General features: G+C 28.1%; 1 long non-coding RNA gene across 1 annotated transcript in view; it reads right to left on the bottom strand.

The window, feature by feature from the left end:
* Nucleotides 1-10,321: 10,321 nt before the first annotated feature.
* Nucleotides 10,322-12,212, bottom strand: part of LOC129963970 (uncharacterized) — a 124,226-nt gene continuing 122,335 nt past the window's right edge. The window contains exon 3 of the long non-coding RNA XR_008784044.1: nt 10,322-10,450. This is a non-coding gene — a long non-coding RNA (uncharacterized LOC129963970). The remainder of the gene's footprint in view (nt 10,451-12,212) is intronic.

Below are 12,212 nucleotides of genomic sequence, written 5' to 3'. Positions count from 1 at the left end.
TTTTTCATTTTAAATTTAAAAAAGAACACAGTTTACTAACAGATTACATAAAAACAGATAGCTAAATTTTCAAAATAAAGCATCTTGAAGTATCTGACTTCTATATGAAAATAATCCCAATGGTTTTTACTAAGTTTTTTATCATTATTTTTCTAATTCAGTATTTTCAGACTTAAATTAATCATTCATTTTTTAAAGAAAGTCTCTATCGATTGTTTTAAATGTTCAGGAAACTTTGTAAAATGCATTAAAGTAAAATCATTTTAAAGAAGCGTTGATAAAATCGCATTACCTTCCTTAAAACAAAAGTTTAATGCAAGACTTTGTTCCAATTTGATACCAGAACTTTAAGAAGCCATTTCCTAGGAAAAAAGCATTGAAAAAACACAAAATAAGAATTTTAAAGTGGAAAAAAATAAATATTTTATAAAAGCAATATATCTTAAATCGGTTTCTTGATTAGAATACAAAGAAGAATCGCACCTATACTTGAATACTAAGTAAGACACAAATTACTGGACGAAGAAAATCAATATGCTAGCATTATTGATCTTTAGATAATAACATTAAAGTTTCTTGAGAAAAGTTTTTCTTTTTATTTGATACTCAAATTACTGGAAGAATAAATCTGATTGGGGAGAGTATAAGAAAACTAATTCGAATCATAATTTCGTTTGTAATATAAAGAAATAAAATAATAAAGTTGAGAATGAAACAACGAACTTTTTTACAACGATAATTGATCTTGTGTGTGTATATATATATATACAGTGTCTCACAAAAGTGATGGGACACTTGTGCTTTACAAAAGGAAACTGTAATAAAATAAATTAAAAAAACATGTACAAATTTTTGTGAGTGTGTTTCATACTTAAATTTAGTAACAATTATTACATAACATACATTTTGTCAAAATATTAAAATATTAATTTAATAAAAATACAATTGTTTAGAACGGAGCAAAAAATGGCTCACATAAGTAATGGGACACCATTAGATATGCCACAAAAATCGCCTGAAATAAGCAATAAAAATATTTTAGATGGTTTTATTTTTACTCAAAAGCAATTGGCAATAATTTATAAAATCGTCTGCAGTATTTCTCTCCAGTTTGTTTTGGAATTTTTGTGTTTTTTAGCTCTGTGCAGCCATGAATGCTAAACGAAAAGAAACATCGCCTGAAATTCGAAAATTAGTTATTAATTTGCATATTGAACATGGAAAATCTATTAGAAAAACTGCTGAAATAGTTAACTTGAGTCATTCAACAGTTTTCAATATCATTAAACGATATAAAAAGAATCATATTATTCAGGATAAAAGAAGACCTGGCCGACCATCAAAGCTATCCAATGGAATAAAGCGAATTATCGTTCGAAATATTAAAAAAAAATCCAAGAAAGAGTACTCCTAAAGTTGCTGCTGATTTACAAGCATTATATGGAATAATTGTTAATCCTGAGACTATTAGAAGGGTAATTCGATCTGCTGGATATCGCGGTAGAGTAGCCAGGAAAAAATTCTTCGCAAGTGAAAAGAATAGAAAACTCAGACTAGCTTTCGCAAAATCCAACATAAATGAGAATTTTGATTACTGGAATAAAGTTATATTTGCTGATGAGAGTAAATTTAATATATTTGGTTCTGACGGTAGAATCTTGGTGTGGAGAAAACCGAGGGAAGAATTTCGCAAATAGAACTTGCCAACAGTAAAACATGGTGGAGGAGGAGTTATGGTATGGGGGTGTATGGCGTCCGCTGGAGTTGGATCAGTACAAGTATATTGACATTTTAAAGCAAAATTTGAAATCTTCAGCACGAAAATTGAACCTTCATAACGATTTTAAATTCTACCAGGACAATGACCCCAAGCACACTGCTTTGAACGTTAGACTCTGGCTGCTTTATAACTGTTCTGTAATAATAAAAACACCACCACAATCTCCAGGCTTAAATCCCATAGAGAATACTCGGAAGAATTGGAATCAAGAATTCACAAACACACCATTTCTTCAAAACAACAATTAAAATCGGTGCTTCAAGAAGAATAGGGTAAAATCACTCCAGAAATCATAAAAAAATTAGTGGAATCCATCCCAAGAAAATTAAATCATGTTTTAAAAGTAAAAGGAAATCCAACAAAATATTAAAACCTTTTAAAAAGTAAAATTTTTGGATAAATATTTGATGGAAAAGTAAGTGTCCCATCACTTATGTGAGCCATTTTTTGCTCCGTTCTAAACAATTGCATTTTTATTAAATTAATATTTTAATATTTTGACAAAATGTATGTTACGTAATAATTGTTACTAACTTTAAATATGAAACACACCCAAAAAATGTTTGTACATGTTTGTTTATTTATTTATTTTATTACAGTTTCCTTTTGTAAAGCACAAGTGTCCCATCACTTTTGTGAGACACTGTATATATATATATATATATATATATATATACACACAAGATCAATTATCGTTATATATATATATATATATATATATATATATATATATATATATATATATATATATATATATATATATATATATATATATATATATATATATATACGATAATATTTCCTTGGAACAGTAAAAGATTTCTTTTCACATAAAATGCTATTAGGAAATTTTTCTACAAAGAATACTTATATCCTTTTTATTATCATTTTCATGTCTCGCTGTAGAGTCTTCATTATATTTCGGTATGCTTAGCAATTTTTTATGCTCCGTAGGATATCCAGCAATCACAATGGCATCAGTAATGTAGAGACTATTATTCTCTTCGATTAGTGCCATGTCTTCAATCCATGCAATTCCATTCCATATCTCCCATGCTTTTTCCAGCACACTTGATTTATTTTGTCGGAATTCGTTAGATGTTATGCATTGTCAGATAAACCACATTGTACAGGGATTACTTTTCCTAATATGGGAGAGAAAACGACATATAAATTGTTTCAGAGTCGAAGTTTTTTTGTTTTTTTCTTGAAATGGAAATTTTTATTATATGGAAGTCGTAGAATCGATAATATACACTATTTTTTTTTTTAAGCAAGGACGGGGCAATCCAATAATATTTTATACATTTATTTACTTCATTCATGCTTAAAGTTATGTATTGTGTTATGGCAGAAATATATAATTATAAATATAATATCAAATTCTACAATGAATTATTAAACAATAGTTTTAGAAAATGTTAAAATAAAATATAATAATTCTTAAAAGACGAGCCAATAGCAGCAAAATATGGGGAATTCTTGTGAAATTATCAAATTAAAATACTCTAATCAAATGTCTAAAAAACAAAATATGATCCAAATTACAATATATTCCAATCTGAATTTTACATATTGTGCATATCTGTAATACTGCATGATCTGACAATTAGTCTCATAATAAGGAGGAAAGTTTTACAGGTATTTTGATATATATGAATGAGTGCAAGATTTGTGGCTATACTCCTTAACATCCACTGGATGGCATTCACAAAAATATAGATTCCAGAAAACGCTAGAATTATAGCGATACCTGTTTCAAGATTCGACGCCCTATTCTGGTACTGTTAGGAAATCTTGTGAATTCTCTGTCTGGACTGTTAATCATAGAGTGAGTTAACCAGCTGCGCTCAGAGGGATTTGGCTGTATCTGTTGTTTAATAAAATTTTATGTATGTCTGTGCATTGTGGATTTCTGCCAATAATCTCTTGTATACGCTTTGCCTTACATTGTTACCTAATTTTCTTGTGTTCTTGGTGAATAAGCCATTGTTATCAGCTATTCAGCTAGTTGAATTTCTCAATAGGTGATTTTCGTAATCATGTCTAAGATTTCAAAGTTATAAAAAGAAATAAAGATCACCAAAATGTTCCTTATTTAAAAATTATTGCAAATTTTATGTACTCTTTTGTCTATTTTACTGAAAATGCAGTTAAAACAATACACACATAATACATACAACATACATTCATATAGTAGATTTATTATTTATTTCAATATATCCATGCTTCACATTTTCTTCTTCTGATGATGATAATGTCGTATCCGCGTTACCACGGAAAGTAGGTGCAGTAGCTTCTGAGGGTAAAGACCCCTGAGTACCCAAGAGCAGAAGTCTAGCTCATATGAAGCTGAAACTCATACATTCATTTGCACAACCCCTTTTTACAGGGGGGGGCACATTCACACACCTCACAGATAGAACACAGATGAAAAACAACCACGCCCGAACCAAGATTCGAACCCTGGACGCCCAGATAACGGATAAAATGCGCTTCTACTATGCAAGGACGCCGGCCTCACATCCTCTCTTTTACTAAAGCGAATTTATAAAAGATTTTCACTTTTAATATTTAAGACAAGTTAAAGACTGCTATCAGTCTTATGAAGTGGCAAAATAATTAAATATTCAATTGAATAAATATTAAATATTTTTAATTGATAAGTCACGATAAACCTATCTCCAAAAAACGCAAGAATACCAACTTACCTCTTCCTATTCTTTCAGCCCATCCAAATCTAAGCAGGATTATTAACCACTTTTCAGAACGACCAGCCTCATCTTTATATAGAGAAACCGTTCCAATGAGAAATTCCCTATGGTATTTTGGATTTATTCCGTTCAAATCCTTGAAGAACTTCAACGAGTTTCCTCAAATAGGAAAAAAAAGACATAGTTGTCCACTTCCAATTAATTTCCAGGATTTCTCGAAGGAACTGGAAAGGAAATCAGTGGCAATTAACGGCACCACAAACACGGAATGAAAAATAGGGGAATCCCAAAAGAATCTCTAATTAAATTGATTCATGGTACTTTTTCTAATACATTAGATTTCTTAACCGTGTCCTAAAAACCCATAATAGGTCATTTGAGGTTAGGTTATATTATACAGTTTATAATGAACTGTGTGACTTTTAGTAACCATATATTGGCGTTGGTGTCTCATTTTTGAAAACCAAAAGTGTCACCCCAAATATTTCCATTTATACACAATTTTATCTTATTTTTCTCTGTATTAAGTCCTATTTATATCGATATATATATATATATATATATATATATATATATATATATATATATATATATATATATATATATATATATATATATATATATATAAACTTTTAAATGGAGGATGCGTTTCCGGAAATTTTCCCGATGTCTTATCATGAAAACCAACGCAATAAATAATCTTCTTATAAGAATCTGCCTAAAGATTTTTCATTAGAAAAATTCTACAGCCTAGAACTTCTTGGAATCCATAATCACAAATGAAATATAAAAATATGTATATTGTGAATTAATTAATTAATTTGAAAAACCCTTTTTAAAAAGTATTTATTCCTCCTTTCTTTGCCTTTTGAAATTCATTTAGGTGCCTATTGGAAAATATACCAGCCTTTCTTGACTTCATTTTAAGATGATTAATATTTCTTTGAAGATAAAATTTGATTCTTTATATCATCTTTTGTTTTCATTAATAAATTTATAATACTTGTTTTTAAAGAATTTTTTCTTAAACAATTATTATAAACAAAGTAACTGAGAATACATTATTCCCTAAATAAATTTCACAGCTCAAAATTGAAGACAAAAAATGATTAATACTAGGAACAAATAAATCAATATTTCACTTTTATCAGTTGTGCAATGCTCTATTAATATGTCATACATAAAAATTTCCTCATATTCTTTAAATATTAAGAAAAGGCAAGAAAATAAGTCGTTCATAGGATATCCCTATAATTAATACATCATTTTTTTCTCTTTTCTAACGATTTCGTTTTTAATATTATAGTGTTTTCTACATTTATTCTTCAATTCTCAAAGCAAAAATACAACTAAACCACTATTTTTATTGAGATTCCAAAAGCGTACAAATAATTAAGCTCCTGTTAATTGTAAGAAACAAAGAAAAATAAATCGATATGAGTTTTTTTTTAAGGTGACAAGCAGTTCTTAGGTGATTTTTAAGTGGAAAATAAGCATTTTTCAAAGAAACCATGCCAGCTTTACATTTGGTGATGAAACATAAATTTTTTTTATTGCTCCTGGATTCTCTTACTTGTTTGAAAATTAATTTTGATCAGTATAAAAGAAAAACCTACTTGAGCGAGAGAAAAGAAAATAGGATAAAACTAAATCTTACCATAGAATATTTGACAAAAGAACAATATTCCTTCCTTTCATGTTTCTTCATGCATGAGAAAGATACTTTTTTTTTCTAATATTTTTTCCCCTGAAGAACTCCCAAACCACCGAAAGAAAAGAACCGTGAGCATTTTATGTTTTTTACCGGTGAACTTACTAACAATCAATAACACTTCTTAGAGCACTTCTCTTCTTTGAGGATGCCTGTCTCGCTCAAGATGCCGATATATGTGCCAATAAGCAGTTTATAAGAATTCTCAAGTGTATGAAGTTAAGAAATGCTTTAATAAATTAATTATTTTTCTCAAAGTTATACAAAAGATGGTTTTTCAGCACAATAAATGATCTTATTTTTTGGATATTTTTCTATAGATTTTTTTTTTTTTTTGGCATTTGTTAGAGTTTTAAAATGTTCACCAAAATAAGATCGGATTATTTCGTTAAATGTATAATGGAATACGTCCAAAATTCAGACCATAATCCTCGTTCTTCCTAGAAGCCTTTAAAAGTTTGAAGAAATGTACAAATCCAAAGTTTATACGAATTAAGAAAGATTCAATGAACAATGAAATTTTTAAAGTTTATAAGATCTTATCTAATCTTAAAAACATTTATTTTAATTGCATACTTTTATTTTGATGTGTTTCAGGCAAACATGGGATTTTGTAACATACTTTTCATTGGCTTTCTGATTTACTAGAGCATTCAAAGTTTTAAAAAAATTGTTCACTATATACTTTTAAAAAAAATATTTAGAATTTAATTCTCAAATAATCAATCACATTAGATTTTAATTCCACGAAAATGTACTACATAGAAAATTTGAAAGTAAAAAAAATATTTTATGTTTCCATAATGTTATAAATAATGAATTCAAATTTAAGGACTAAAAAGAAAAACTAATAAATAAATTTAGCGATAGATAAATATAGATAACAGCGATAGATAAAAATTAGATCTACCAGTTTTCCTGGACTATAATAAAAAAAATGAAAAGAGAACCACTGCGGCCTTAGAAAATAACGAATAGAGTACCTTAGAAAATAACGAATAGAGTACCTTAGAAAATAACGAATAGAGTACCTTCGAAAATAACGAATTATTTTAATAATTATTATATCTTTTCTAATAATTTAAATTGAAAAATAATGAACAAAATGGTAATAAAATGTATAGCATCAAATGGGAAATCTAAATATAAATGAAATTGCTTCTACCTATGCATGTTTCTCCTATCCCTCTAAACAGCAGGACGAATTTACTAAAAGTTTAATATTTCAGATAGATAGAAGTATGCAATCAGTCTTGTAAAATGCCAAAATAATTGAAAATACATTTGATTAGAAATCAGCTAAAGCTTCTATGTTTATTCTCAAAACAAAATATCCCACAAAAGATACTTATGTACCACAATGAAATTCAAAATCATAACTTTTCAACGAAATCATTTTCAATATCATGCAATTTTTCCTTTAATTTTTGCTAATTTTACAAACTTTAATAAATATACTAGGTATTGAAGATTTTCGAGTAGGGATTTTTATAAGTAATTATGTTCTAGACTTCCGTGAAACTGAAGTTCTTTACATTTATCTCCAAATATTTCTATTATATATTGATAAATATGTTTTGCAACATTTTTATTTTAATACAATTTTTCTCGCCTATTAGTAAATCTTTCAAAATAATTTCATAGACAATTTTTTACAGCATTTTTTATTGTTGGAGAATACAGACAAAAATATATAAAAGAATTGGCAAAATTAATTATCAGAATTCTTGAAGTATATTAAAAGAAGCATATAGAAGCAGACGATTAACAATTTTCACAAGGAGCATTCACAGATTTAATTTTTTTGTTTGTTTGTTTTATTATGTATTGAAAAACAAATTGTTTGAAAAACCAATCGCCTCAAAACGTTTATTGCATTTTTATTCCTAGATATTCATAACTAAAGTTTGATAAAGTAAAGTTATTTATAAATATCAATAATAAACGAATAAATTTAGCTATCAGTTGCATATATAAAAAGGCCCCTTAAATTTTTATTCCGAATTATTTTCATCGTTATTATTATTAAACATTTCAGAAGATAAAACTATTTTAGGTGTTATGATATTTTAAACATCAGATTGATATATATAAATATATATAATGCAGAAAAAATATTGTTGCTATCATTTTTTCTTATTATATGTTAAAAATTGTTTTTTTTATTGATAACCCACAATAAAATCACCACAAAAATGAGAAATAAAATTTTTTTAAGTAACTTTATAAGAAACATCCTATATATAAATCAAAATTAAATAATTAACTTTTACAACTTTAAGATTTATGCAATGCATAAATAAATTTGAATAATTGAAATCAAGCATATTCCACATTTTTGTAAATAAGTACCTATTCTTTTAGCCCATCCATATTCAAGAAGAATCGTTAATTACTTTTCCGAAATGTCACCTTTCTCTTTATATTTAGGAATCTTATTCGCTGAGAAATTCCCTATAGTATTTCGGATTTGTTTTGCTCAATTCCCTTCAGAGCTTCAACGAGTTTCCTCAAATAGGAAAAAAGACTTAGTTGGCCACTTCCAGCTAATTTCCAGGTTTCCTCGAAAGGAACTGGAAAGGAAATCAGCGACAATTAAGGACACCACAAACACGGAATGAAAAACAGAGGAAACTCAAAAGAATCTGTAAATAAAGTGGTCCATGGTATTTTTTTCTGCTGCATTGGAGTTTTTAGCCGTGTCCTTCAAATCCATAAAGAATCGTTGATGATTGTTTCTTTGCTAATTCTTCCACATCTAGGTAACATTTTTTTCTGCCTACATGATCTAATGAATCAATTAATTCATTCATATATTCAACAGTTTTATTAAGCAGAGATCATGAATTTTACAAATACAAAAAAGTGAATTAAGAATTATTTTTGCAAAACTGCCAATTCGCATTACACACAGAGAGAGACACACACAAAAAAACTCTTAACATTTTATACATGTAGTGAAAATAATATTTCGTACCATTTGCAACTATACTCAGTTACTTACTTAAATACATTTTGAATGATAACTATCAGAAAATAAACAGGTAGTTAATATTTTATTGAGCAAAATCAGTCGTATTAATGTTTAGTACAAAAAAATCGAAACTATAAAGAAGACGTTTCTTGAAGTAATTTAAAAAGTTTTGCTTAAGGTGCTCTGTTTTTGAACGTGAACTATACACATAAACTATTCAAGCTGTTAGAATCATAAGATGTCAGATAAACAAAATGTCAGTTAATATCGATAGAAGTTTAAATATTAATTAATTATTTATTTATCAAAACGATTTTTACATAATTTTGCATTTATCAATTTAAAAATAAACCCACAAGTACTAAAAAATATTTCTATTTAAAATCATTCTATTATTACCAATCAAAATCTTGTATGTTTCTTAGAGCACTGAAAATAGATTCAGATATTAACTTTGAGATATTACAGCTGAAAGATTCGGAGACTTTATTAAATGACTTAATGCAAAAGACATTTGAATTTTCTAGTAGATAGTTCGTTTAAGGAAGAGTTTCATTGATAAAGGCTCAAGAAAGAGAATTTTTTTCTATACACCAAGATTTAGAATAATTACATTGATTATAGTTTGTTTAAATATGCATATATTAATTGCAAATGCCAGAATATCATCGGAATAACTATATAAAGCTAAATTAGAAATATTTCATAGCAAAAAACATTTAAATAAATAAATAAAACAAAATATAATGCTAAATCAACAAAAATGTATTGGTGTTCAACTGTATAATACAACAGATTACAAATTAATAAGTGATGCATTACTCATGAATTCATCAATATTGAATTTTAACTCATCAAAGTTGAGCCTACTAGTGCCAATTCCCCCATGGAAATTTTTGAGCAAAATATTGGGAAAAGAAAAAGCGAGATTCTATTTGAAAAAGTCAGATTCTATTGTAATCGATATTGCAATCGATACAAGATAATCGATATTGTAATAAATGCAAAAATGAAGACGTAAAAAATGTGAATCTATAAAAAGCAATGAATTGATAGAAGTCTGAATCTTTCAAAAGGAAATTGATATCTGAACTCGGAAGAAATTACCAATGAGTTCAAAATGTATTTTTTATATGCATTTGGGGGGAAGGAAATTTTCTCTTTTGCTTTTTCATTTCAATTTTCTTTAAAGACATTGCCAATTTGACATGAAATGGATATGAATAATACCACTGCTTGCAAGTTTCTTAAGAAGAAGGAGGAATGAAAATCTGAAAAAAAATAAAGAAAAATGATGCGAAACGTAAGAGTGATGTACACATTCACATGTATTGACATACGAAAAATAAAGGGAATAAGAAAGATTTCAGTTCATAGATTAGTTTGAACTATATTCACGATATTCATTTGTAAAAAGATCTTGAATGTTCCATGAATGTATAAAGATATTAATAAAATATTTTATATAAAAATGTTGATATAACAGAATAAAGGAAGGTTTTATTTTTTACACATTTCTATTTGGAATAAAATAAATTATGCATTTCTGTTATAGCATGGATACAAAAATCTAATAAAATGTATCAATCGCAGTTTATCTGATCAAAAATGCCATCATCAATTAAAAAAAGGCTTCACCTAATTAAACTTAGAGCACACAAAATCAGATTAAACGAATTTGTAATTATTTGAAAATATTATAATATTTAAAATAAAATAATTGAATATGCACATAATTATTAATGAAATATTTTTAATTATTGATTTTTATTACTTTTCTATTTAAAACTATTAATAATTTTGATACACTGTTATTTAGTGCTATGGTGACAGTAAATTGACTCTGAAAATTATTAATTAAAGTCGATTTCTATAGTTCATAAAATCACATTCGAAGATTCATTATAGTGAATTCATAGAAAATAAGAGCAGGAAGAATATTGACACTGGTTTAATCCATTTTTTTAATTCTTATCAAAGCGCAGAGAACAGCAATTATCTTAAATCACTTTTATAAAATATCAATAACAACATTTGCAGCCATAAATTAAGCAAAATAGTCTTTAAATAACTAGTTTTCTTAATGAACGAAAACAACTTGCACTTTCTTCTATACTGATTGTAATATTATAAACGTCAAAATATTCGGACAGCAGTTTTTGATGTATCGCCACATTTCATACCTTCCTAGGTTCGTAAAACATATTTTTTTCAATCCTTATGAATCTTTGTCTGTCTGCCTATCTACCTGTCAATACAATGCACACAAAACATTTGTAACTGGATCAATGAAATTTGATAAGCGGTTTTTGATCATATTCATATTCATATTCATATTCATAGGAAGTTTGTCTATTTGTCTGTTGTTCGAGTAGAATTGAACTCGATAACTACAAAACGTAAAGAGCTTGATGAAAAAATTGGTACGCATGTTTATCATCTAATCTGCGAATCAGGATAACCTGATTGGAAGGGCTTTGGATTCGCGTCCCTTGGGTTGCGAGTTCGAACCCCGCGGGCCGAAGGCCCTCCGTGTGTGTGGTGGCTGGTGCACGTATGAATCTGTCGTGGTCGCAATGACTCCATGTCGAGAGTGCTGCCACTGAGGGCGCTAGATCAGGGGTGATCGTTCTGTAATTCAGGTCTAATTTGCGATCTGCGAATGAAATGCATGAATGAAATCCGAGCCGTAAAAAGGGTTGTGACGTGTGTGCAGCTAAGTGCGTGTAGCCAAGTCGTACTCTTGGGCCTAGATGGCAGTACTGATAAAACAAGAGACGCACCCTTAGCTTAAAAATCAAGGACTTTTAAAGTCAGTGGACTTGTCTATGGCAAGTGCTATTAGAAATAACAACAATCATCTAAAATGTAGATTTGTATGAAATTTTGAATGAAATCTATCAAAGATTTGACCTCCTGTATGTCTGTACTTTCGCCTGTATGGGATCAAAATAACTTAATAAGGATTTAAATAAATGCATTTCGGTATGTGATGTTGTGACTACAATAGTAATTCCAAGTCAAATTTTGGTT

This window comes from Argiope bruennichi, chromosome 3 (assembly GCF_947563725.1).
Source record: "Argiope bruennichi chromosome 3, qqArgBrue1.1, whole genome shotgun sequence".
NCBI lineage: Eukaryota > Metazoa > Arthropoda > Arachnida > Araneae > Araneidae > Argiope > Argiope bruennichi.
Note: the sequence above shows the minus strand (reverse complement) of the source record. Positions and strands in the feature narration are given on the sequence as shown.